Source organism: Thalassophryne amazonica, chromosome 16 (assembly GCF_902500255.1).
Source record: "Thalassophryne amazonica chromosome 16, fThaAma1.1, whole genome shotgun sequence".
In the NCBI taxonomy this organism is placed as follows: domain Eukaryota; kingdom Metazoa; phylum Chordata; class Actinopteri; order Batrachoidiformes; family Batrachoididae; genus Thalassophryne; species Thalassophryne amazonica.
In genome coordinates this window covers 32,595,496-32,622,969 of record NC_047118.1, presented here as the reverse complement: position 1 = coordinate 32,622,969, position 27,474 = coordinate 32,595,496, and the positions used below count along the sequence as shown (strand labels likewise).

The 27,474-nt window shown below is 43.1% G+C and overlaps 1 long non-coding RNA gene across 1 annotated transcript; it reads right to left on the bottom strand.

The window, feature by feature from the left end:
* Nucleotides 1-404: 404 nt before the first annotated feature.
* Nucleotides 405-26,704, bottom strand: LOC117527945. Its single transcript, XR_004565640.1, has 4 exons — nt 26,694-26,704; nt 11,261-11,270; nt 6,741-6,746; nt 405-504 (listed from the first exon to the last, which is right to left on the bottom strand). It is a non-coding gene; the product is annotated as an uncharacterized LOC117527945 (long non-coding RNA).
* Nucleotides 26,705-27,474: the final 770 nt, after the last annotated feature.

Here is a 27,474-nt window from a genome sequence, read left to right as displayed (position 1 = left end):
TTATTACAACAATTTTACTGGTTTGAAAAAGTAAATTAAAAATATAACCCACTGCTAAAATACCCTTGGCTGTAGGTGCATAAATATACGAAACAGAATGTGACCTTTGACCTCTTAAAATAGGTCAAGCTTAGCCATCTTTGAACTTGTCCAAGGTCTGTGTCCCAAGAATGTTCCCTGTGAATTTGAAGACCCTGACAGTAATAAGAACAGAGTTATGCTGAGCACAGACAGACGGATGGATGCAACGTCTTTGCAATCTCATATTTTGGATAAAAATAGAAAAGCAAATGATACGTAAATTTTATATTGGTGGTTAAGTGCACTTATTTCCAGTTTGGAAGGTTCCCGGTTCATCACCTCCCCTGCTCAATTTTCTATGTAATGTGGACTTGCACCAGAAGAGGCATCCAGCATAAAACTTGTGCCTAGTCAACATGCAGATCCACCTCAGATCAGCTGTAGCAACCCAGAGTGAAACATAGCAGAAGCCAAAGGGACTTACTTATTTAAAGGGTTGATATCATGTAAAATCACTTTATATCTAACTTTAATATGGAAATATCGTTGGGGTTTCATATTTTGCACGGTGGATTAGTGGTTAGCACTGTTGCCTCACAGCAAGAAGGCCATCGATCGATTCCAACCATGTTCTCCTCGTGTTTGCATGCGTTTGCTCCGGGTGTTCTGGCTTCCACTCACATTTAAAGACATGCAGGTTAAGTGCTCTGCAAGCTTTCGATTTGTCCAGGTCTTCCTTGCAAAAGAGATCTCAATTTCAATGGGACTAACCTGGTTAAAAAAAAAGGTTAAATTAAAGTCCCATAATTCTGTCTTTGCGTTGCTTGTTTTGCCCTTCCATGACATGTCACAGAAATGTTTATCTGGACTCCTGCTGCCATTGTGAGACCACAAAGGCTCTGTTGTAGAGATGAAGACACACACACACACACACACACACACACACACACACACACACACACACACACACACACACACACACACACACACACACACACACACACACACACACACACACACACACACACACACACACACACACACACCACTTTTCAGAGGCCATACGTAATTGGACATACTAAGAATTGTCAATACAAATCAGCACTTTTACAGCAAATTTTCTTTAGGCATGTCAGGAGATGGATACATCAACATCTCTAGGTCACAGAATATACTGTATTTTGGATTGTATTTACCTCAATACTCTGTGACAGACTGGTGTCCTGTCCAGGGTGTACCCCGCCTAATGCCCTATGACTGCTGGGATAGGCTCCACCCCCCCGTGACCCTTAATTTGAGTAAGCAGGTATAGAAAATGTATGTATGTTTGTATTTACCTCAATAATTAAGACATACAAACAAGATGATACTGTGTGATAAATCTATCTGGAGTAGGCTGTTCTCACTGGAACACCCACACAACTCTGAATTTAGATGCTCTTCACTTAGCCTGGAAAAACAGTCTGTTGCTCTATAAAAAAGCCCTCTGTAAAGCTAGGACATCTTACTACTCATCACTAATTGAAGAAAATAAGAACAACCCCAGGTTTCTTTTCAGCACTGTAGCCAGGCTGACAAAGAGACAGAGCTCTATTGAGCTGAGTATTCCTTTAACTTTAACTAGTAATGACTTCATGACTTTCTTTGCTAATAAAATTTTAACTATTAGAGAAAAAATTACTCATAACCATCCCAAAGACATATTGTTATCTTTGGCTGCTTTCAGTAATGCTGGTATTTGGTTAGACTCTTTCTCTCTGATTGTTCTGTCTGAGTTATTTTCATTAGTCACTTCCTCCAAACCATCAACATGTCTATTAGACCCCATTCCTACCAGGCTGCTCAAGGAAGCCCTACCATTAATTAATTAATGCTTCAATCTTAAATATGATTAATCTATCTTTATTAATTGGCTATGTACCACAGGCTTTTAAGGTGGCAGTAATTAAACCATTACTTAAAAAGCCATCACTTGACCCAGCTATCTTAGCCAATTATAGGCCAATCTCCAACCTTCTGTTGGGAAAGTGTAGGAACACGGACCCACAACAGGGGGCGCAAATGAACGGACAATGGAGTAAGTCAAAATAACAACGCTTTACTGTTGTGAATGTGCACAACGAATACAACCAATTACAGAAATGGACAACAGTCAATACACAAAAGTGTCGTGTGGGCAGGCTCGAAGATAGGAGACGCCTCTCCAAGGTAAGACCGGAACCACACGGCTTCCTCCGCCACAGGACCCCGGGAATACTGGAGCCGCCAAGTCCCGAACTCCCAGGTGGCCACTGCCTCCGCGTGTCGGACCTGGTACTGCTGGCGAGGGAAAAAGAACAGTTAGATGGGGGCGCGTTTGCACCCAGAACTCCGAACGGCAGGAAAGGTACCTCCACCTCTCGTTGGAACAGTAATCCAATAAACTAGCTCAGTCAAGAATATGTACTCTGTATGCTTCGATAAGTTACCTCTCCGGTAGAAACGATATCTCGGCGATGAGGTGGAGATGCCGTCCTGCTGATATACCCCAGTGATGATTGCCGTCAGCTGTCTCAGGTGATGGGTGACAGCTGTTACCGAGGCTGCTCCTGTGGGGCGGCGGCGCCCTCTGGTGCCTGGAGCCCGCACTCCAGGCAGGGCGCCCTCTGGTGGTGGTGGACCAGCAGTACCTCCTCTTCAGCGGCCCACACAACACCTTCCTTTTCTCTCAAAAATTCTTGAAAGGGTAGTTGTAAAACAGCTAACTGATCATCTGCAGAGGAATGGTTTATTTGAAGAGTTTCAGTCAGGTTTCAGAATTCATCATAGTACAGAAACAGCATTAGTGAAGGTTACAAATGATCTTCTTATGGCCTCAGACAGTGGACTCATCTCTGTGCTTGTCCTGTTAGACCTCAGTGCTGCTTTCGATACTGTTGACCATAAAATTTTATTACAGAGATTAGAGCATGCCATAGGTATTAAAGGCACTGCGCTGTGGTGGTTTGAATCCTATTTATCTAATAGACTACAATTTGTTCATGTAAATGGGGAGTCTTCTTCACAGACTAAGGTTAATTATGGAGTTCCACATGGTTCTGTGCTAGGACCAATTTTATTCACTTTATACATGCTTCTCTTAGGCAGTATTATTAGAAAGCATTGCTTAAATTTTCATTGTTACGCAGATGATACCCAGCTTTATCTATCCATGAAGCCAGAGGACACACATCAATTAGTTCAACTGCAGGAATGTCTTACAGACATAAAGACATGGATGACCTCTAATTTCCTGCTTTTAAATTCAGATAAAACTGAAGTTATCGTACTTGGCCCCACAAATCTTAGAAACATGGTGTCTAACCAGATCCTTACGCTGGATGGCATTACCCTGACCTCTAGTAATACTGTGAGAAATCTCGGAGTCATTTTTAATCAGGATATGTCCTTCAATGTGCATATTAAGCAAATATGTAGGACTGCTTTTTTACATGTGCGCAATATCTCTAAAATTAGAAAGGTCTTGTCTCAGAGTGATGCTGAAAAACAAATTCATGCATTTATTTCCTCTAGGCTGGACTACTGTAATTCATTATTTTCAGGTTGTCCTAAAAGTTCCCTGAAAAGCCTTCAGTTAATTCAAAATGCTGCAGCTAGAGTACTGACGGGGACTAGAAGGAGAGAGCATATCTCACCCATATTGGCCTCTCTTCATTGGCTTCCTGTTAATTCTAGAATAGAATTTAAAATTCTTCTTCTTACTTATAAGGTTTTGAATAATCAGGTCCCATCTTATCTTAGGGACCTCTTAGTACCATATCACCCCAATAGAGTGCTTCGCTTTCAGACTGCAGGCTTACTTGTAGTTCCTAGGGTTTGTAAGAGTAGAATGGGAGGCAGAGCCTTCAGCTTTCAGGCTCCTCTCCTAAAGAGGAGAGGAGCTAGGGCTGGATCAGGTGACCCTGAACCATCCCTTAGTTATGCTGCTGTAGACTTAGACTGCTGGAGGGTTCCCATGATGCACTGAGTGTTTCTTTCTCTTTTTGCTCTGAATGTACCACTCTGCATTTAATCATTATTGACTGATCTCTGCTCTCTTCCACAGCATGTCTTTTTCCTGATTCTCTCCCCTCAGCCCCAACCAGTCGCAGCAGAAGACTTCCCCTCCCTGAGCCTGGTTCTGCTGGAGGTTTCTTCCTGTTAAAAGGGAGTTTTTCCTTCCCACTGTTGCCAAGTGCTTGCTCACAGGGGGTCGTTTTGACCGTTGGGGTTTTTCTGTAATTATTGTATGGCTTTTGCCTTGCAATATAAAGCGCCTTGGGGCAACTGTTGTTGTGATTTGGCGCTATATAAATAAAATTGATTTGATTTGATTTGATTTTGAAGGAGGTGTGGGGTCCTGTGGTTGTGTTTTGAGAAACGGCATTGTACAACTTCATGGTGGAGTGGAAGAGATAAAGATTTTTATACAAGACAATGGATTAAATTGAGGCTCAAATATCTTGATGGCTTCCCTCACTCATCTCCTTCTTGTGCAGTCTTTTAGTTTTATAGAACTACCTACTCCAAACAGATTCACCACACAATACACATACTACCATAGTGTTTGTATTTCTTAATAAGACATATTTAGTGACTTATAAATGTTAATCTATTCATCCCCTGACTGAAGAAGATCTGTTGTAAAAGTTATAAAATGTTGATTGGAGAAGAATTTTCTTTGACTTATTTAAATGATTTTAAAGCTCAGTTTCATTTTACTATTTGGTTTAAAATAGGTTATCAGGTTTTACGGTGTATTATTTCTAACTGTAATGGGTGCTTGGATTTAACGTTCCCTTCGAGCAGAATAGAAATGCTTCACCCACATATTAATTGCTTATCACCGATTCTCTCCCCAGTGAACAAATATAATTTAAGTTCCACGTAAGAGGATATTTCTGAGCGTGCCTTACTTGTGGATGCATGTCTCCCTGTGAGGGTTTCAGTTTTTCTCTTTGTGGCTGATGCTATGGTACAGCCTGCTACAGTCTGACCCTGCCAGGCAGACTGAGAGGAATGATGGAGCAGGAGAAAGCTCTGCCGAGTGCTATGTTAGTGGGGTTTTTTTTTAATCTAACGTGTGCTGCTGATGGGAAAATAGTGCTTTCCCACCACTGCCGTCATTGTCAAATCTGCGAGTGAAGCTCAGATTGTCATTTTGCTCCAAGCATCTTCTCTATCAATACCAGTGATGTCGAAAACTGCTGGTAAAAAAAAAAAAAGAAATAAACAATTTTGACAGGAATCCCAGTCAAACCCTTTGTGTTTTGTGTCTTTAAAAAGCAGAGAATGGAATGTGTTTTTTTTTTTTTTTGTCTTGCAGTGTTGACTCATTTAGTAATGTTACGGTACAGCTTTCCCTGTGCTCATTATTCATGCCTTTGCAGCTTTCTGCTCCACTATGTTCAAACAAGTTTAAACAGTGGATTAATTGCTGTTGCTTTTGCACCATAAATCATTCTCAGATATTGTGTTAAGATGTTTGCTTACATATTTGTAGAGGCAGAGTAATGAAGTGTGCATATTGTTTTTGGCAGAGAGGATTACAGTGTTTGCTGCAAAGCCTCAGTGCGAGCACAGGACTTACCTCAACATCATATTCTAATCCAATTACATTTTCCCCCCAAATCTGATTGGTTAATTGTGTCAGATTTCAGACCTTATAATATTGGGGAAACAGTGGCAAACTATTTGACCATTTCACATTTGGATGTATTACTCCATGCCCTGACTGGTGTTCTGACGAGATGTCATTCCTGTTGACAGGCCAGCCCTCCGCGCAACTGTGCATGCGCATGCATGTGCAATATTGTCGGGACGCGGAACTGTCGATTTATGCAACAAGATGCAAAATTCGATAGAACACCGGCCGTATGCACTGCTAGCTGTTAGCTGAGAGCGAGAGAAAGTCACGTACTGACGACCCCGCCCAAATGGGTGAATTTAAACTGTCATATGAAAGTACTGATTTGGGTTTTGACACAGAATTACCGTTTCACATTTGATGGATTTTCACATTTGATGGATTACTCCGCACCCTGACCATTGTTGGAGCGACGCTGCCGCATGGTAAGCCTCGCCAACCGAATTACCTTCAGAAAAATAAACTGTGCAAACGATGAAATTGGATTAGAATGGGAATAAGCCCCTTGTTTTTGATTATTTGGGGGTGTTCATGCTGTTATACTGTCGCAAATATCCTCTTTACCAGCTCCACTAATGCGTTGCCCATAAAGGTCAATTTGCAATGATATAACCAGCATGAACATTCAGAAATCATCAGATACAACAGGGTTATTCCCCAAATATAATGACAATAATGTAATTTTTTTATTAGTGATGGTAATACTATCTGTGGGCATGAAGACAGTAAGGGCTACATCAGTCTGACATTTGACACCAATAACGTTGACCTTTACTCAAATAACTGACCTCTGGCAGACCTTGCCAAGGCAGTTCTGTAATCAACCAAAGTGTGTGCTGTGCTTCCTCCAAACTACGCTGGAAAGAAATTCCATCCTGGGAGTAGTATGCCAACAAATAGACAGGAAAGCATGAACATGACCCCATTGATTGACATCTGTCAAATTTGATCTTGCCAAGTTGTGCAAATCAAAGTGAAAAACCTAAATTTTTACCTTTGCCACTAATGACCTTGCCCCAACAGAAAAACTAAACAAGTTGTTTTCACAGACAACCAAGTGCTTCGCTAATTTTATTATAATGTGTCAGCCACGTTTATTTTTAATGCTCAACCAGATCACATTTGGTAGCTATGGTGTATCACCTTAACATGTGAACACATTACAATGCATCATTTGGCCTATAACCAAAATGCCCCATCTTGTTCTGATAAAACTGTTTGAGACTCCACTCCTTCATTTGAGTTTTTCTAAACCTGGCTCATGTTAACTCAAGCTAAACTAGTTCAACAGTGTTCAGAGAGCATAATGGTGGCACACCCACATTTTAAAATGTGAGGCATGTACAGAAAAAGTTCCACAAGCTTATGATCAAATTCGAATAACATATTCTGTATGAGGATTTGACATTTCCTGTTTGACTTGTGAGTCTTAGGCTGAGTATGGCTGGCCTACTTGCTTTTCACACCTGCAATCAATCATCTATGCCAGTGCAGTTTAAAAGACCTTCTCATTCTTCCACTCCTGGCTAGTTCATTGATGCACCTCCTTTACTGGCCACATCCAGCCTCACTACCTGTTCTGCACAAGCCTGTGGTACACTGTGGACTGTTTGGACAGACCCCTAGTTTTTGGATGTTACTTATTTCACTTCTTCAGTGGTAGCTTAGTGGTTAGCACTGTTGCCTTACAGCAAGAAGTCATGGGATCAATTCTCACATGTGGCCTTTCTGTGTGGAGTTTGTATGTTCTCCCCGTGGTTATGTGGATCCCCTCCGGGTGCTTGGCCTCCTCCCACATCGAAAGACATGCAGGTTAGGTGGATTGGAAACTTGAAATTGCCCGTAAGTGTGCATGCGGGTGTGATTGTGTTTGTCTATATGTGGCCCTGCAACAGACTGGCATGCACCCTATGACTGCTGAGGTAGGCTCCAGCTCACCTGTGACCCTTAATTGGAGTAAGGAGTTGAAGATGAGTGAGTGTGTGGTTGTCTGCATTTTGGGGTTCAATTTATTCACAGTGGCTTCGTGGTTAGCATTGATGCCTCACAGTAAGAACGTTGTGGGATCACTTCCCGGCCTTTCTGTGTGGAGTTTGCATGTTCTCGCCGTGTTTGTATGGGATTCCTCCGGACACTGTGGTTTTCTCCCACAACCAAAAACACACTGTGGAACATCAACCAAGGACAACAGATTTAAATTGGCCAATGCCTATAATCCGTCTTGTTTACTTCACTGTATGGTGATGTACATGAACGTACACTTTCCCACTTCACAAATAACTAAATGTGCATTTTAACCATATGTACGAGGTCTGTTAGAAAAGTATCCATCCTTTTTATTTTTTTTCAAAAACCATATGGATTTGAATCACGTGTGATTGCATCAGCCAAGCTTGATCTTCGTGCGCATGCGTGAATTTTTTCACGCCTGTCGGTTGCGTCATTCGCCTGTGAGCAGGCTTTGTGTGAGCAGTGGTCGACCTCTCTCGTCGGATTTTTATTGCAAATAAATGTCTGAACGATTTGGAGCTTTGCTGCATCAATTTTTTCCAGAAACTGTGAGAGACCTCCAGGTGGACACCATTCGGAAAATTCAGATGGCTTTCAGGGACGATTTTATGGGGATTACACAGATTAAGGAGTGCTTCAGACGGTTTAAAGACCGCCCACAGCGGCTGAGAGCGTGGCGCACTCCGAGCGCCGATTGACAGGCTAACACCCTGCTGAAACAACCAGATCATTTCCAACGTGAAGGCTTTGTTGATCCGGGACGTTGTCTGACTTCCACAAAAATGTCAGAAGACGTGGACATCAAGACTTTTTCGGCACATTCCACTGTTACAGGAGTTTTTTTCATGGAAAGAGAAGCGGAGGGATGCGCCACGGAGCCGCTCATGGCGCGGGACAAAAGCACCGTCGTGTTGGTCTCACAGGATGGCTTTCAGATGGCTTTCGGTGGCTTTTCAGTCGTGTGACTATCCGAGAAATTGTGCATGAGCTGGACATGCCAGAACATGTCCTGTGAGGCTTCATCACGGCGTTGCTTTGCGCCATGCGGCTCCACCGCGAAGCGCGGAATTCCTCCGCACGTCTGTCTCAATGTGCCGAAAAAGTGCAGATGTCCACGTCTTCTGCAATTCCTGTGGAAGTCAGATGACGTCCCGGATCAACACAGCGTCCAGTGTGGAAATGAACGGCACATTTCACTGTTACAGGAGTTTTTGTCATGGAAAGAGGAGCGCAGGAATTCCGCGCGTCACGGTGGAGCCGCATGGCGCAAAGCAACGCCGTCATGAAGCCTCACAGGACATGTTCTGGCATGTCCAGCTCATGCACAATTTCTCGGAGAGTCACACGACTGAAAAGCCACCGAAAGCCATCTGAAAGCCATCTCAACGCCGTCCTGTGAGACCAACACGGAGGTGCTTTTGTCCCGCGCCATGAGCGGCTCTGTGGCGCATCCCTCCGCTTCTCTTTCCATGAAAAAAACTCCTGTAACAGTGGAATGTGCCGAAAAAGTCTTGATGTCCATGTCTTCTGCCATTTTTGTGGAAGTCAGACGACGTCCCGGATCAACAAAGCCTTCACGTTGGAAATGATCTGGTTGTTTCAGCGGGGTGTCAGCCTGTCGATTGGCGCTCGGAGTGCGCTGCGCTCTCAGATGCTGTGGGCGGTCTTTAAACCGGCTGGAGCACTCCTTAATCTGTGTAATCCCATAAAATCGTCTCTGAAAGCCATCTGAATTTTCCGAATGGTTACCACCTGGAGGTCTCTCACAGTTTCTGGAAAAATTTGATGCAGCAAAGCTCCAAATCGTTCAGACATTTATTCGCAATAAAAATCTGACGGGAGGGGTGGACCACACCTCACACAAAGCCTGCTCACAGGCGAATGACGCAACCGACAGGCGTGAAAAAACTCACGCATGCGCATGAAGATTCAAGCTTGGCTGATACAATCACACGTGATTCAAGTCCATATGGTTTTTGCAAAAAATAAAAGGTCGGATACTTTTCTAACAGACCTCGTATATGTGTGTGTGCATGCATACAAAAAAAAGCCCAAAAAATGGACATCTGATGCCCCCACCACTCCACCGATTATAAATGACAATAATGATGACAAAATAGGAAAGGACCCAAGAAATTGTTTATTGGTTGTTATTTTCCCACTTTCAGTGTAGCTTTGCCTTAGCCACAGGATACATGCACATTCCCAGAAATTTAAGCTGATGATACGTAGGAACACAATATTTCATTATTAACATAGCTCATGTGATTTGGTGGAAATAAACCCACATCACTGTAAAGCCTCCGTGGACAACATGTCATGGAGCTGTTGGAAACTATACTGGTTCAACTTCTAAGTTAATCTCTCTGCGTCTTTGCCTGATGTCGGTGTTGCATGTCCAGTCCACTGCTGTATGAACATAAAAATTTACTACTACCATGATATTACATAATAATGATAACGGTGATATAGAACCTCTGCAATAAATCTTATGAAAAATTTTATGTATTTAATTGGGTATTCAATATGTGCTTTTACTGTGATATGTTACAGTTGGAAATATCCAAGTTTTTATTTTCCAACAAGATATTTTTGATAGAAAATGAAAAAAAAAAATCACCATTTTCTGGCAAATCATCAGAAGGCTTTATCTTCTGAAGTGTAAATAGCACTGCAGATATGTGATGTCAGCAGGGAATATGCAGAAGCACTGGATCCGGTAACCTTCTGCCTACCTTAGAATCAATCACAAGATAAAGCCCTCTGCCCTCCGAAGACTGAACTCTCCACTCAAGTTCTTTGTCTCACTGAATCCAGGGAAATCTGTCTGTTAGCAAGTTTCATAACTTGAAGAGTTTATTTCTTAGTCTTATTCTGCGGGAGAACATATTGCCTCCCACTCGTACAAATTTGAACTAATTAGTTTGCATGTTCTATTTGGCACCAGCCTTTTAGCCTTACAGTGTACACCATTCTAGAATTCATTTAACATTGTCCATCCATTTTCCTCGACCTCCTGATATTGTCAATCAAATCAACCCATCTTCTTCCTCAGTAGTTGCCAAATTAAGCTGTTGCCTCTTGTTAACTTCTTCATTATCTCTCAATGTCTTTCTTTCTTCTGCACCCCGGTGTTTCTTTTGCCCACTCAATGGCAAATGGTAAATGGTAAGTGGACTGCATTAATATAGCGCTTTTCCATCTGCATCAGATGTTCAAAGCACTTTACAATAATGCCTCACATTCACCCCGATGTCAGGGTGCTGCCATACAAGGTGCTCACTACACACCGGGAGCAACTAGGGGATTAAGGACTTTGCCCAAGGGACCCTAGTGATTTGCTGCCAGGCTGGGATTTGAACCAAGGATCTTGTGGTCTCAAGTCCAACGCTTAATCCTTTGTTTCCTATTTAGCAACGGAACAGGTCTTAGCCTCAACTTTATCTAAATTCTGGGTCTGTTAGTGAAGCTTAGGGCTAGCAGCCGGCGATCACCTTAGTATTTTCTCTGCTTTCCAATTTAATAGTGATGAATTATACCTTAGGTATGGTTTTTCCAGCTGACTGATTCTGCTCTTTTTCTCTCTGTCCGAGGTGCAGAGTGCATTGCACAGGATTCTCATCTGCAGACAACGGGATGCTGGACTGATCACAAGATGCCATGCCTGAAGCTGATGCAGCAGCTCTTTTGATTTCCTTTTGTCCTGAGGTTTCATAAATTCAGCCAGGAAATGTTTGAGCTGTCTTCAAATGCTTTGTGAAAAAGGGGATTCAGTGTTTTGCAGTTGTGAATCTCACGCCGTCTAGCGGTCCGTGACTCACACGAGAGGTTGGTTTCAGCAGAGTTCCATTGTCAGGAGCTCAGCACTCACAGTATAAACATATCTTGTGAAGTATGGACATTGACAACATCGGGGCACAGCAGAAGTCCATCACAGGTGCTACACCTCCTCTAGATAACCCTCTCAACTTGGGAGAACGTATAATCATCATCATCGCCCATGAACTTGCTAAATTAATGGAATCCACATCCTTGCTTTGCCATTGTTTACATGCGCTGAGAGACAGTGGAACTCTGCTTGCACAGCGGTGCATTCTGGGAAGCACAGGTGGTTGCCAGGGGCATTATGGAAGAAGTTGAAACATCAAATGGAAGACTCTTGGTCCCTGGCACCAAGCTGAGTGAGATACAGTCATTCAGCTTTGCAATCTGGCCTTAGCATTGTCAAGTGTTTTGTTAAAAATGAAGCCAACTTTTGGTTCTATAAAGATGTCTTGGGAATCCTTGCTACATATCCCATTGAAATAACCCCTCACTGTAGTTCCAGTGAAGAGATAGACAGAATAGAAAGTTACTGAAGAGTGAGTCTATCCTAAATTCATGGTGGCATAAAGCAGTTTTGTGTGTTAATAAAAATTTAACAAATAAAATAACTATAAAATCCTTAAATTTACTTTAGAAAGGCTTGCAATGTGGGAGGACATAGTCTGTAAGAAGTCTTTGCCTATTCTTCTACATTTCGGTCACCTTTTTAGTAATCTTTTGCCGGATCCAAAGTATGTTGTCTGAGGTTCCTCTTGCTTAACAAGTAAAGGATAAGAGACACAGAGAGGCTAAAGGACAGCAAAACCTCGATACTGAAAATCAGCTGTGAGCAGGACACAGAGTAATCCAGTAATCAATGGAAACAACAGCTGTAACGACTTTAACACCCAAGCAAGGATGGCAATCAGTATCTATTGATCCAAGCATCCAGGGAACAAGTGTTTGTGTAGGTAACATTTCACTGATTTCTGGGAGCTGTGTAGTCAGAAGGAAGCAAGAAAAGTATCATACTAGGTCAGTCAGAGAGCTCTCACAGGGAGGGACCCTCAATTATTTACTACCTCTCTGTGCTTTCCCTTAAGCACTTGCTCTCCATGTCCCTTCTTGCTTCCTTCCTTCCTTCACTCTTTTAGTCAATTTGTGCCTGCACGTCTCTGTCCACTTTCACCTCTCTCATTCTTTTTTCGGCCATGTTCAATTAACTCAGCCTGAGTGTTTCTCAAGATGTTCCAACATGTAGCTGAAGATGCTGAATCCACTTGCTCAACAAGAACATATCAGACTTCAGAGATATCTGACGCCTTACTATAATTTAAGTGTCGGTCTGTCTGAAGGTCAGCCCCTGGAATTACCCTAAAAGGCTTAGTTTCAGTCGAGGTAAAATGTCTATTTTTTTTCCCCACTACTATTTGACCCAAACTTGGCATGTTGATGGGTCCCAAAATTCCACATTTGAGGTCAAGTTTACCAAAGAGCAGTCTTTGTGGGTTTAGGTCAATGTCATGATTGTTTGTCGGTTTGGTGGCCAACTCCTCCCAGGTTCTTTGGCTGATTTCTATCAAACTTGGTGTGTGGATTAAGTTCCATCTCAGAGTTATACTTAATGGTTTTCTTTTAGCAAACATCATAGTCATTAGCGTAAAGGTCAGTAAATTAAAATGAAACCCAATTGGGAAGAACTTTGAGTGCACACACATGTAGGTGGAATTCTGAATTACCTGACAAGATCAACAAACCTCAATCGTTTTGTGTGAAGGTCAAGAGCATGTGGGGTTCCATTAAGCATGGAGTACATCCAAAACATTTTCACAATGGTTCACTTTTTCCATATTTTTTCACAGCCTTATTCCAAAATGGAGTAAATTTATTTTTTTGTCCCCTCAAATCTGCTCACAAGACCCCATAATGACATGAAAAGCTTTTTTTAATTTTTCTAAATTTATTCAAATAAAAAAAAAAAAACTAAGGAATCACGTGTACATAAGTATTCACACCCTTTTTTCAATACTTTGTTGATGCATCTTTGGTGGCAATTACAGCCTTAAGTCTTCTTGAATATGATGCCACAGGTTTGTTGCACCTATCTTTGGGCAGTTTTACCCATTCCTCTTTACAGGCTTTTTTTGGCTCTTGCTTGCCTCTACTGGTGGTTGGCTCTCACTGCGGTATTGTATCACTTCCTGTTCCGGAGCACAGCGGTGTTTTGCTGTATCTGTTAGCTGTTTAATCTGCGCAGTTAGATTGATCTAGTTACCTAGATAACGATTTGTTTCACAGTGTAATCTTCACGTGCCTTAACTAAAGCACTCCCTCTGCTGAATCACCTCTAAATTATTTACACATTATTCACTTTGTGTGTTTTTAAGAATCCGCTAGCTTAGCGCAGCTACTAGCTCTTAGCCGGTATAGCATGGCGGCTTCTCCTGTCTCTCCCGCACTTTTCTGCTCTGGGTGTGAAATGTTTAGTTATTCCTCGGCCTCCTTTAGCAGTAATGGTACTTGTAATAAGTGTAGCTTATTCGTAGCTTTGGAGGCCAGGCTGGGCGAATTGGAGACTCGGCTCCGCACCGTGGAAAATTCTACAGCTAGCCAGGCCCCTGTAGTCGGTGCGGACCAAGGTAGCTTAGCCACCGTTAGTTTCCCTCTGGCAGATCCCGAGCAGCTGGGAAAGCAGGCCGACTGGGTGACTGTGAGGAAGAAGCATAGCCCTAAACAGAAGCCCCGTGTACATCGCCAACCCGTTCACATTTCTAACCATTTTTCCCCACTCGGCGACACACCCGCCGAGGATCAAACTCTGGTTATTGGCGACTCTGTTTTGAGAAATGTGAAGTTAGCGACACCAGCAACCATAGTCAATTGTCTTCCGGGGGCCAGAGCAGGCGACATTGAAGGAAATTTGAAACTGCTGGCTAAGGCTAAGCGTAAATTTGGTAAGATTGTAATTCACGTCGGCAGTAATGACACCCGGTTCCGCCAATCAGAGGTCACTAAAATTAACATTGAATCGGTGTGTAACTTTGCAAAAACAATGTCGGACTCTGTAGTTTTCTCTGGGCCCCTCCCCAAACGGACCGGGAGTGACATGTTTAGCCGCATGTTCTCCTTGAATTGCTGGCTGTCTGAGTGGTGTCCAAAAAATGAGGTGGGCTTCATAGATAATTGGCAAAGCTTCTGGGGAAAACCTGGTCTTGTTAGGAGAGACGGCATCCATCCCACTTTGGATGGAGCAGCTCTCATTTCTAGAAATCTGGCCAATTTTCTTAAATCCTCCAAACCGTGACTATCCAGGGTTGGGACCAGAGCAGAGTTGTAGTCTTACACACCTCTCTGCCGCTTCTCTCCCCCTGCCATCCCCTCATTACCCCATCCCCGTAGAGACGGTGCCTGCTCCCAGACCAGCAATAACCAGCAGAAATCTATTGAAGCATAAAAATTCAAAAAGAAAAAATAATATAGCACCTTCAACTGCACCACAGACTAAAACAGTTAAATGTGGTCTATTAAACATTAGGTCTCTCTCTTCTAAGTCCCTGTTGGTAAATGATATAATAATTGATCAACATATTGATTTATTCTGCCTTACAGAAACCTGGTTACAGCAGGATGAATATGTTAGTTTAAATGAGTCAACACCCCCGAGTCACACTAACTGCCAGAACGCTCGTAGCACGGGCCGAGGTGGAGGATTAGCAGCAATCTTCCATTCCAGCTTATTAATTAATCAAAAACCCAGACAGAGCTTTAATTCATTTGAAAGCTTGACTCTTAGTCTTGTCCCTCCAAATTAGAAGTCCCAAAAACCAGTTTTATTTGTTGTTATCTATCATCCTCCTGGTTGTTACTGTGAGTTTCTCTGTGAATTTTCAGAACTTTTGTCTGACTTAGTGCTTAGCTCAGATAAGATCATTATAGTGGGCGATTTTAACATCCACACAGATGCTGAGAATGACAGCCTCAACACTGCATTTAATCTATTATTAGACTCAATTGGCTTTGCTCAAAATGTAAATGAGTCCACCCACCACTTTAATCATATCTTAGATCTTGTTCTGACTTATGGTATGGAAATTGAAAACTTAACAGTATTCCCTGAAAACTCCCTTCTGTCTGATCATTTCTTAATAACATTTTACTTTACTGTGATGGACTACCCAGCAGTGGGGAATAAGTTTCATTACACTAGAAGTTTTTCAGAAAGCGCTGTAACTAGATTTAAGGATATGATTCCTTCTTTATGTTCTCTAATGCCATATACCAACACAGTGCAGAGTAGCTACCTAAACTCTGTAAGTGAGATAGAGTATCTCGTCAATAGTTTTACATCCTCATTGAAGACAACTTTGGATGCTGTAGCTCCTCTGAAAAAGAGAGCTTTAAATCAGAAGTGCCTGACTCCATGGTATAACTCACAAACCGCAGCTTAAAGCAGATAACCCGTAAGTTGGAGAGGAAATGGCGTCTCACTAATTTAGAAGATCTTCACTTAGCCTGGAAAAAGAAGTCTGTTGCTCTATAAAAAAGCCCTCCGTAAAGCTAGGACATCTTACTTCTCATCACTAATTGAAGAAAATAAGAACAACCCCAGGTTTCTTTCAGCACTGTAGCCAGGCTGACAAAGAGTCCGAGCTCTATTGAGCCGAGTATTCCTTTAACTTTAACTAGTAATGACTTCATGACTTTCTTTGCTAATAAAATTTTAACTATTAGAGAAAAATTACTCATAACCATCCCAAAGACGTATCGTTATCTTTGGCTGCTTTCAGTGATGCCGGTATTTGGTTAGACTCTTTCTCTCCGATTGTTCTGTCTGAGTTATTTTCATTAGTTACTTCATCCAAACCATCAACATGTTTATTAGACCCCATTTCCTACCAGGCTGCTCAAGGAAGCCCTACCATTATTTAATGCTTCGATCTTAAATATGATCAATCTATCTTTGTTAGTTGGCTATGTACCACAAGTTTTTAAGGTGGCAGTAATTAAACCATTACTTAAAAAGCCATCACTTGACCCAGCTATCTTAGCTAATTATAGGCCAATCTCCAACCTTCCTTTTCTCTCAAAAATTCTTGAAAGGGTAGTTGTAAAACAGCTAACTGATCATCTGCAGAGGAATGGTCTATTTGAAGAGTTTCAGTCAGGTTTTAGAATTCATCATAGTACAGAAACAGCATTAGTGAAGGTTACAAATGATCTTCTTATGGCCTCAGACAGTGGACTCATCTCTGTGCTTGTTCTGTTAGACCTCAGTGCTGCTTTTGATACTGTTGACCATAAAATTTTATTACAGAGATTAGAGCATGCCATAGGTATTAAAGGCACTGCGCTGCGGCGGTTTGAATCATATTTATCTAATAGATTACAATTTGTTCATGTAAATGGGGAATCTTCTTCACAGACTAAGGTTAATTATGGAGTTCCACAAGGTTCTGTGCTAGGACCAATTTTATTCACTTTATACATGCTTCCCTTAGGCAGTATTATTAGACGGCATTGCTTAAATTTTCATTGTTACGCAGCTGATACCCAGCTTTATCTATCCATGAAGCCAGAGGACACACACCAATTAGCTAAACTGCAGGATTGTCTTACAGACATAAGGACATGGATGACCTCTAATTTCCTGCTTTTAAACTCAGATAAACTGAAGTTATTGTACTTGGCCTCACAAATCTTAGAAACATGGTGTCTAACCAGATCCTTACTCTGGATGGCATTACCCTGACCTCTAGTAATACTGTGAGAAATCTTGGAGTCATTTTTGATCAGGATATGTCATTCAAAGCGCATATTAAACAAATATGTAAGGCTGCTTTTTTGCATTTATGCAATATCTCTAAAATTAGAAAGGTCTTGTCTCAGAGTGATGCTGAAAAACTAATTCATGCATTTATTTCCTCTAGGCTGGACTATTGTAATTCATTATTATCAGGTTGTCCTAAAAGTTCCCTGAAAAGCCTTCAGTTAATTCAAAATGCTGCAGCTAGAGTACTGACGGGGAGTAGAAGGAGAGAGCATATCTCACCCATATTGGCCTCTCTTCATTGGCTTCCTGTTAATTCTAGAATAGAATTTAAAGTTCTTCTTCTTACTTTTAAGGTTTTGAATAATCAGGTCCCATCTTATCTTAGGGACCTCATAGTACCATATCACCCCAATAGAGCGCTTCGCTCCCAGACTGCAGGCTTACTTGTATTTCCTAGGGTTTGTAAGAGTAGAATGGGAGGCAGAGCCTTCAGCTTTCAGGCTCCTCTCCTGTGGAACCAGCTTCCAATTCGGATCAGGGAGACAGACACCCTCTCTACTTTTAAGATTAGGCTTAAAACTTTCCTTTTTGCTAAAGCTTATAGTTAGGGCTGGATCAGGTGACCCTGAACCATCCCTTAGTTATGCTGCTATAGGGCAACTGTTTGTTGTGATTTGGCGCTATATAAATAAAATTGATTGAATTGATTGATTGATTACAGCACCTCTCAAGCTCCATCAGGTTGGATGGGGAGCATCGCTGCACAGCCCTTTTCAGATCTGTCCAGCAATATTCAATCGGATTCAGGTCTGAGCTCTGGCTGGGCCACTCAAGGACATTCACAGAGTTGTCCTGAAGCCACTCCTTTGATATCTTAGCTGTGTCCTTAGGGTCATTATCCTGCTGAAAGATGAACCGTCACCCCAGTCTGAGGTCTAGAGTGCTTTGGACCAGGTTTTCATCCAGGATGTTGTTGTACATTGCTGTATTCATCTTTCCCTCAATCCTGACTAGTCTCCCAGTTCCTGCCACTGAAAAATATCCCTTACAGCATGATGTTGCCACCACCATGGTTCACTGTAGGGATGGTGCCTGGGTTCCTCCAAACATGATGCCTGGCATTCACATCAAAGAGTTCAATCTTTGTCTCATCAGACCAGACAATTTTGTTTTTCATGGTCTTAGAGTCCTGCAGGTGCCTTTTGGCAAGCTCCAGGTGGTCTGCCATGTGCCTTTTACTGAGGCGTGGCTTCATCTGGCCACTCTACCATACAGGCCTGAATGATGGATTGCTGCAGAGATGGCTATCCTTCTGGAAGGTTCTCTTCTCTCTCCACAGGAACGCTAGAGTTCTGTTAGTGTGGGAATTTATATGTAGACAGGTGTGTGCCTTTCAAAATCATGTCCAATCAACTGAATTTACCTCAGGTGGACTCCAGTTAAGGTGTAGAAACATTTCAAGGGTGATCATTGGAAACAGAATGCACTTGAGCTCAATTTTGAACTTCATTGCAATGCCTGTGAATACTTATGTACATGTGATTTCATAGGGGTTTTTTATTATCATTTTCAATAAATTTGCAAAAATAAAAAAATAAAAACTTATTCACATCGTCATTATGGGGTATTGTGTGCAGAATTATGAGGGGAAAAAATTTAATGTCATCCATTTTGGAATAAGGCTGCAACATAAGAAAATGTGGAAAAATTTAAATACTTTCTGGATGCACTGTAGGGTTGTGTTGTTACCCTGCACATCAGCAAATTGATGATAAAGGGGTATTGTTATCACCTGTGTGTGTGTGTGTGTGTGTGCGCGCGCACACCTGTGGGGTGTGAAGCGAAGCCACAAACGCCAATCCCACAGATAAGGCAATCACCACAGGAAAAAGGCTGCAAAAGAAGTTCAGACTATTACACAAGGTTTTGTTCAGTAGAGAAAATTACCTCCAAGGTAGCTGATTTCTCGGCGGGGAGGTGGAGTTGCAGTCCGGCCTTTATGGTGGTGGTGATGTGGATGAGTGACAGCTGGTGCTGATGATGAGTGACAGCTGTCACTCCCGGTTGCTATGATGCCCTCTCATGCTTGAAGCCCGCACTTCAAGCAGGGCGCCATCTGGTGGTGGTGGGCCAGCAGTACCCTCCTCTTCAGCGGCCCACACAACAGGACCCCCCCCTCAACGGTGCCTCCTGGTGCCCGACCAGGCTTGTCCGGGTGCCGCCGGTAGAAGTCGGCCAGGAGGGGCGGGTCCAGGATGAAGCTCCTCTTCACCCAGGAGCGTTCTTCGGGTCCATACCCCTCCCAGTCCACCAAATACTGGAACCCCCGGCCCTTCCGACGGACGTCCAGGAACCGGCGCACAGTCCAAGCCGGCTCCCTGTCGATGATCCGGGCAGGAGGCGGCGCCGGTCCGGGGGTACAGAGGGGTGAAACGTGGTGAGGCTTGATACGTGACACATGGAAAACCGGATGTATCTGCAGTGAAGCTGGCAGCTTCAGCTTCACTGCGGCTGGACTGAGGATTTTGGTTATGGTGAAAGGTCCTATGTATCTGTCCTTTAACTTCGGGGATTCCACTTGCAGGGGAATGTCTTTCGTGGAAAGCCAAACCTCCTGCCCAGGCTGATACGTAGGGGCCGGGGCACGCCGGCGGTCTGCATGGTTCTTGGCCCTTGTCCGGGCTTTGAGCAGGGCAGAGCGGGCGGTACGCCACACCCGACGGCACCTCCTCAGATGGGCCTGGACCGAGGGCACCCCGACCTCTCCCTCCACTAGCGGGAACATGGGGGCTGTACCCCAAACACAGGAGGTCTGCAGTCTCCTGGGCCGTCGGGAGCTTCGGGAGGGCCACGAAGTGGGCCGCCTTGGAGAACCGGCCACCTATCATGAGGATGGAGTCATGCCCTGGGAACGGCGTGAGGCCCGTGACAAAGTCCAGGCCGATGTGAGACCAGGGGTGATGAGGCACGGGCAGAGGCTGGAGGAGGCCTTGGGCCTTGTGGTGGTCGGCTTTGCCCCTGGCACAGGTGGTGCAGGCCTGGACATACTCCCGGACATCGGCTTCCATAGACACATGTTCTCTACATTCGCGTGCTGCTAGCAGCAGAAACCTATTTGAATGACGGGCAAGATGAGGTTGTACTGTCATCTGATCGTGTGTCGAACGCAGGTCAGACATATCGTGCTGCGGCCGAGGAGCTGCTCAAATCATCAGCCATGATGAACCGTGGCCGAATGGCGCGCATCCAGGCAGCTTTCACACCAGCAGCAGCCAAATGTCAGCGAATCCTGGACAAATGGCCATTCAACCCACTCTTGGCCAGAGTCAGCCAAAGTCCAGGTGGCACCCACGAATATCCAACACCACTGGGGCTATTCGCGCAGCCGGCGTGAGAGTAGAGTGCAGGCGACCACATTCGAGCTGGCTGTGCGAATGGCCCCACATTTTCTAAGTGCCCCACGAGTATGCCATTACCAAGCAACACAAATGGCAAGCAAGTGTGCCCCCCCTCCCCCCACACCCACGATCCAACATTGTCAGGTGTGACTGAGGTGGCTGGAGTGCGATCGCTGTCCAGCACAGCGCACATCTGGCCAGCAACATCTGAGCACGCACGGCACAGTGTGAACTTTGTTGTCAGCTGGCTGGCCAGGCTAATGCCACTTCCACCACGTAAATTGTATTTCAAATTACAGGCATAGTGGAAAATAAATAAAACATATATACGATAAGGAGAAAGGCGTGAACTCATTCATGTGTGAACGCTTTGCTCATAGTGCAGTGGATGCACGGGGCGTTTCAGCTGATCGCTGGTCAGCGACTGACAGTGAGTCTGCACACGTGTTAAATTAAAAACACAGAGATCAGAGAGAAGTAGGACACATAAATAAATACAACAATAACTACATACATATTTTCATAACAAATACATAAAATAAATCATCACAGAACAAAGGAACAGAGAGTGAGACTTTTTTCTGTGAGCCGAGTTGGTCCACAGAGGTAGGCGTGTCCACAGCAGGAGCAGCTGTTGAGCACTGTGTACTCACAAGTCACAGCTGGAGAACACATATCGTGCCATGCAGGATATCACCTCACAACACTCCACCGTGAGGCGCATGCATCAGCATGCTCCCCTCACATGGAAATACATAAAAAAACATATCATCTTTGCAACACGGTCAGCAGCAACCGCGTTGGTGTGCACATCACTAGCAAGGCTGTCCCATGTGAAAATATCCTTCTGATCATATGAACACTCAGCTGGTGATCTGAATGTCACGTCCACCATGTGAGCTATGGTCCACATGACATGGTGTCCTTTGGCGTGCCACTCGCTGGACAGCTGGACACGCGGAGCCGGTTGATGTGGACATGACATGAGCGCACAGCTTCATTCATGTTAGTTCATTACCTTGTTTTCGTCCATGACCATGAGTCATGTACAGAGGAACAGGAAGATGATACTTGTATTTTCCGTTTTTTATAACAGAAATTAAATATTAGAAATTGCGGTCGGTATTTTTTTTTTTTTTTTGTGATTTTTATTTATTTACTTATTTATTTTTACAGTAAGAACAGATTCATGATCGGCCAAACTGTTGCCGCAGTATCGTTCACCCCTGTCCGACTGTGTGCCCCTCCCGACAGTAGGTGGAATTTTAGCGGCTCACAAATTCGTGTTTTTTTTTTTTTGGCGCTCTTTTTCAGCTGGTTTCTGCTTCTTTCGCCCGACTTCGTGGTATGTGTGAAGGGGCCTTGACTTATAGCAGTGCTACAACCGAGTTGTCTGTTTGATTCTTGAATGTCACATCAGCTTATTTAAGAGACTGTGTGTCAAACATGAGCTTTTCAAAGAGAAATACGGAAGGTCTCTGAGGCTCAGCCGCCTGCCTTGGCTGGAGAAGCAAGTCAGAGTAAAGTCTGTCAATTCAAAGTTAATGCGCCTCACAGGTGCCAGCACTACTCTGGCTCTCATAAGCCTTTGTGCATCGATCAAAGGAAAAGCACCCTGCGTGGGATTTATATGCGCGTACTGCACATTTCTCCAAAGTCAAACTGACCAGTCACTCTGCCTACAGATGGTTCAATATTGTCAGAGGGCTGAACTGCAACTGAAAACAAGCAGTGTGTGTGCAGTAAGAGTGTGCGTTTACTGTACACGCATGCACAACGAACACCATGTGAGTGCACGACCTTAGACGGTCAAAGAGCAGCAACTTGATCATTTATTGCGTCGTGATCGACGTGCACAGACTCAGTCTCTGTGTTTTGTCATCAAAATCCGGATCCGTCCGCTGCAGATCTTTTCTCTTTGGCATTAAGTGATGCAGTGTTATCTTGTTCCAAAGAGCCAAAAATGCTCCACGTGTTTATCTATTTGTGATAACGGTGGGAAAAAATATTGCTGCATATTCATTAGATCTTGGAAAAATCTGCTGCATTAGATGTTATGAATCAGTTCCAATCAATTTAATAGATCAAAAGTGCTTCGAGAGCACAGTGAGGCCACGTACACATTTTAAACCATCAGGCATGAAGAGAAGATGTTACACAGGCTTTTAAACCATTACATTCACTCACAGTGTCCATCCATCTGTTTTCTGAAACAGCTTATTCCTGTTAGTGGTCGTGGGGGGAGGCGCTGGACAATAGTGTGCCTTAATTGAGAGAGTGACGACATGATGAGTTGAAAACGTGACTCCTGGTGCCATCTTAGGTTCAAAACAGTGTTCGCTGTTAATGGGTCTGAATGTAAATCCAGCTATTTATTTAATTGCTGAAAATGTCACGTTGTTGTGCATTTGGAGGCACAAATAGACACAGCAAGGGCTTCAAGATGTACGATTCCTCAGATCCGAACAGAAGGAAAAATAAAGTCAGTCATGTGGATTGAAGCCAAGGTAATTTAGTGTTCATTCCCATGTACAGTAAAACTCATCTAAGCCATCATCGTATAAACCAGATATTCACAGTCACCGGACAAAAAGTCCACGTTTTGTATTGTTTTCCATGTAATAAACACTGTATATAACGGATTTTGTATAGAGGATTTTTCACTACATCGGCTAAAATGTCCCATCCATCGCAGTGTATTTCCCTAAACCCCTGTGCATGTGGGGCCGGAGTCATTTCTGTTGTTAAAAGTCCGACCGTTTAATTTTTTAAAACTGGCTCCGACTCGAGGCCGCCACCCTGGTGTGCACCTGTGTAGATCAACAACACAGCAAAAGGCTTGCTGCTTTCACTGCTTTCGTCCTGCCATCATATTATAATGTTTTTTTTTGCAGTGCACACGCTGATTACATTTTGATAATGGATCAAATAATTTGGCAGAAAAAAATTTTTGGAAGAAATTGTGACCTGGTCATTAAATGAGGCGCACGTCCCGATTCAGGATTCCCTGTAGATGTTTGGCTCCTCCTGACTGTAACTAATCCGTTACATATATATCGCATACATCGGGTAAAATGTCCCTGTCCGATCCAAATGTATTTCCATTAAAACCCCTAAGCAGTCTGGATGGCAGAGGGTACAAATTAAAGTTCAGCTCTGACACTCGCCGATTTGAAGAAAGTGGACCAGAGTCATTTCTGTGATTAAAAGCACTGACCATTTTTTGTTTTTTTGAAATCATGCTCAGACTCGGAGTTGCACCCTGGACGTGCACCTGATAAATCAGACTCAAATGGCTGTGATTTGACACTTTTCTGCCTTCACTCCTTCGTTCTAACATCATAACCATTTTATAGCGCACACTGATTAAAAATGTATCAGAAAAGTCTGCACATTACAGCACAAAGTTGATAAAGAGGAAAATGTTCAGCTTACCTTTGATTTGGGGGTGATGACAGTAGAAAGAAAAGCTTGTTGAGGGTCACATTAGTCCATAATAAAGTATAATCCAGTGACGAAGATCTTTAAAACTGTCACACACCTCATTGCATGACACGGAGTTACAGAGCAGCAGCTGCATAAATCAGGCTTTAAAGTCATTAAATAAATCATCATAAATTGTAAATCTATGTAAATTTGACAGCTTAACTATTTTTATATTTATTTTGATAGCACTTGTACCTGAATGTGTTGCTGTATGTGGTTAAATGTTAAAAAAAAAAAAATGTTGAAAACATTAAAACGTTCATTCAGTAGTTCAGTGCAGTTGGAACCAAAGTGGCGCCACCTTTTGAGTTGACGCCACTCTCTCAATTAAGGCATTCTATTGGACAAGCCACCAGTCTATTGCAGGGTCGAAGCACATTTGCACTCTCACTCACACCTACAGCCCCAAGTGTCAGTGAAAAATTGTTGTTTCCCCATGTCTGCATAGTGGGTCAAGGTCATCCATCGCCTGCTGGCATATGTTGATAGAGCAGGATGCGTTTCTCCGAGCCCACAACAAAACATCTGATTGTTTTGGACACAACCTGAAGATCATGTCTGTATTATGGATTTGTTTTACTAAGGCAGGGGTCCTTAAGACGGCTCTGGGGGTTGCGAAGATCAGAAGATTGTGCTTTATGTTTGCTTGCATGTCGTTGGGAGTCTTTCCAGATATATTTAATGTGCTTAAACTACAATTAAATCTTTCTCTCTGCATCGCATTTCAATTCCTGGTGGTCCTTGCTTGCTGGTCTCATTTCTCTGCTGACATCATCATGAAAATTCCACAACACCAAGAATACTGACAGCAGTTATGTGTGAAATAATCAACTTATCTGTCGCTAGATCTTAGCTGATTTCCTTCATGCTTTTGCACCAAACCCCGTCCTGATGCCTGCTATTTCAAAACTGCAATAGGTAGCACAATGTTAATTTAATAGACACATAACAGCGCAGAAAACAAAATGAGTGGCTTTCCTCCATATTTGGCATGATAAACACGTAGATAACAATGATGTGTCCTCATAATGCAGCTGTTTAACAAGGTGGGCATAATGCCAATTTATGGCCATAAAATGATCCAATTTCATATTGTAAATTTGACATTTAATCTCCTTTACTAGTGAAGTGAGGAGGGATGATTACAACTTGTGTGTGTGTCCATCTGTTGTCCAGCAACAATATCTTGCAGTTTCATGGGTCTGCACCAAAAATATAAATAAATAAAATTGATTGCAATCTGCCACAACTTTTAAAATACTGTGCTGACTTCTTTTTTATGCCGCTGCATGGCACCTTAGACAGGAACATAATGGAAGAGAGCCAAAACTATATCAGCAAAGAAGGGCTGCACCTGACATTTGTACTTGGTCATCTGGGTGTATGGGTCTGTCAGCTGGAAGATTTTGATTTTAGGCATGTGTTTGAAAATGTGTGCAATATTTTTTTCTGTGCGTTTTAATAAACATCAGCTACAGTGAGAATAATGCTCAACTGCTCTAAAGCTTACTCATAAATGTGAGGCGGTTTCTTCTCTGGCTGCTTCAAATATGGCACAAGGAGAGACACATTTTTTCCAGGAACTATGGTGACATAGGAATCACATCAATGTCTGGGAGTATGTGCTGCTGTGTTGGCACGTCCACCACACCACACAGTGGCAGTTTTACACTGAATTAACCCCGGGCGAGACCCTCTCCAAGGGCTGGCCCTACCCCCATTTTTTTTTCACAAAGCTGTTTTTTGATTGTTTTATTTATTTTATTTTATTTTACAAGTTCCCCAGAAAATTGACACCAAAAGACCACAGGCAACAATATAACTCCTATACAAAACATCATGAATTGCAAATCTGAATAAAGATGCCCTTACATGCTAAATTTTTGTCATTTGACGCTATATTATCTGTATATATCACTGTGGCAGCCATCGCCACAGTGATATATATTTTATTTATGTCCATGTGATGACAGCAATCAGACACACGCCTCACAGTGGGCAGTTGTTAGTCCATGTCCATCCAAACACAGTACGTGTTGTCCAGCTGGGATGTCCAGATGACAGATCTCCACAGCCGCTTCTGTCGGCGGCCACACCTCTTGTCAGTTAAGCTGGCAGACCAAAGCCACACTCGGGGGGCACTTAGAGAAAATTTCACTGCCAGCATGACAGGTGGTTGTCTGCTGACTGTTAATAGTGCAAATCGGCACAACATTTTCTAACTGCCACACTAGCGTGTTAGATGTTCATGTGTGTCACCTGAATTTGGCAGACACCTGCTGCGAGAGGGTTCGATGAGCTCTCACAGCGCACATCTGTGTTTCACCACTGGTGTGCCAAATAGTTACAGCACAGGTGTATGAGGCAGCTGCAATTTTACACGTTTGCACACGATTCCTGCTTCATGCACACTTCATGTGCAAATCGACCAAATTCGCACTGTGGTGTGAAGGGGCCCTTACTGATGTGCATATAACCGGGCCTGTGGCTGTTTAATAATATGAACTGTTTTGTACTTAGAAAAAATTGTTGTCTGTACAGCAGAATTTAGAAACCTTTCTAAACACAGTTTGATAAATGAAGCTCCAGGATCTTAGTCTTGAACCCAGATTCTCCCATTCCTAACAGATTTGCCGCAATCAGGGCATCCACTGATTGACTGAATAGGACTGTACTGTACTTATTCCACTTATAGGTTTTTGCTAATGTTATATGGGCATGCTAAAGTTGTGCTACCATTAAGACTCAGAAGACTACAGTTAAATATTTCATCCGTAATGTTACTGTACAGAATGTTACAATGACCTTTGGGGGAGGTCCCAGTCTTGATGGTAAAGGGGTATGTGGAATAATGTGATATATGGAAGAAGGCGGGGCAGAGCCTATCCCAGGAATCAGGAAAAAGTTTCACTTAGGAAAAAGTAACATCAATACAGTATTTTTCCCCACTACCCTCAGTGTTTCTGCTCTTTGCCAGTGACTCACTATTTGTTTGTGTGAGCTGGCATCTGTGTGCACTATTTAATGTGGAATGGTCACAGTGTGCGGCCTGCTGAGTCTGTCTGATCTCTAGTGGGAGAGAGAGAGCTCTGGCTGAGGGGTTATGACCCACCCATATATTGTGTCAGGGTGCTGGGAACTAAAGGCGCTGAGTGCTCTGGCTACTCTTTAATAATAGTAACTATTGCAGCTGTGTTAGAAGAACCTGCAAGGCTTTTATCTTACTTTCTAAAACATCTGGCAGCACTAAGTGTTTGCTATTTGTTAAAAACTGGTGTTTTGATTGTAGTGCTTTTGCAATGCACAAAAAATTGCATTCT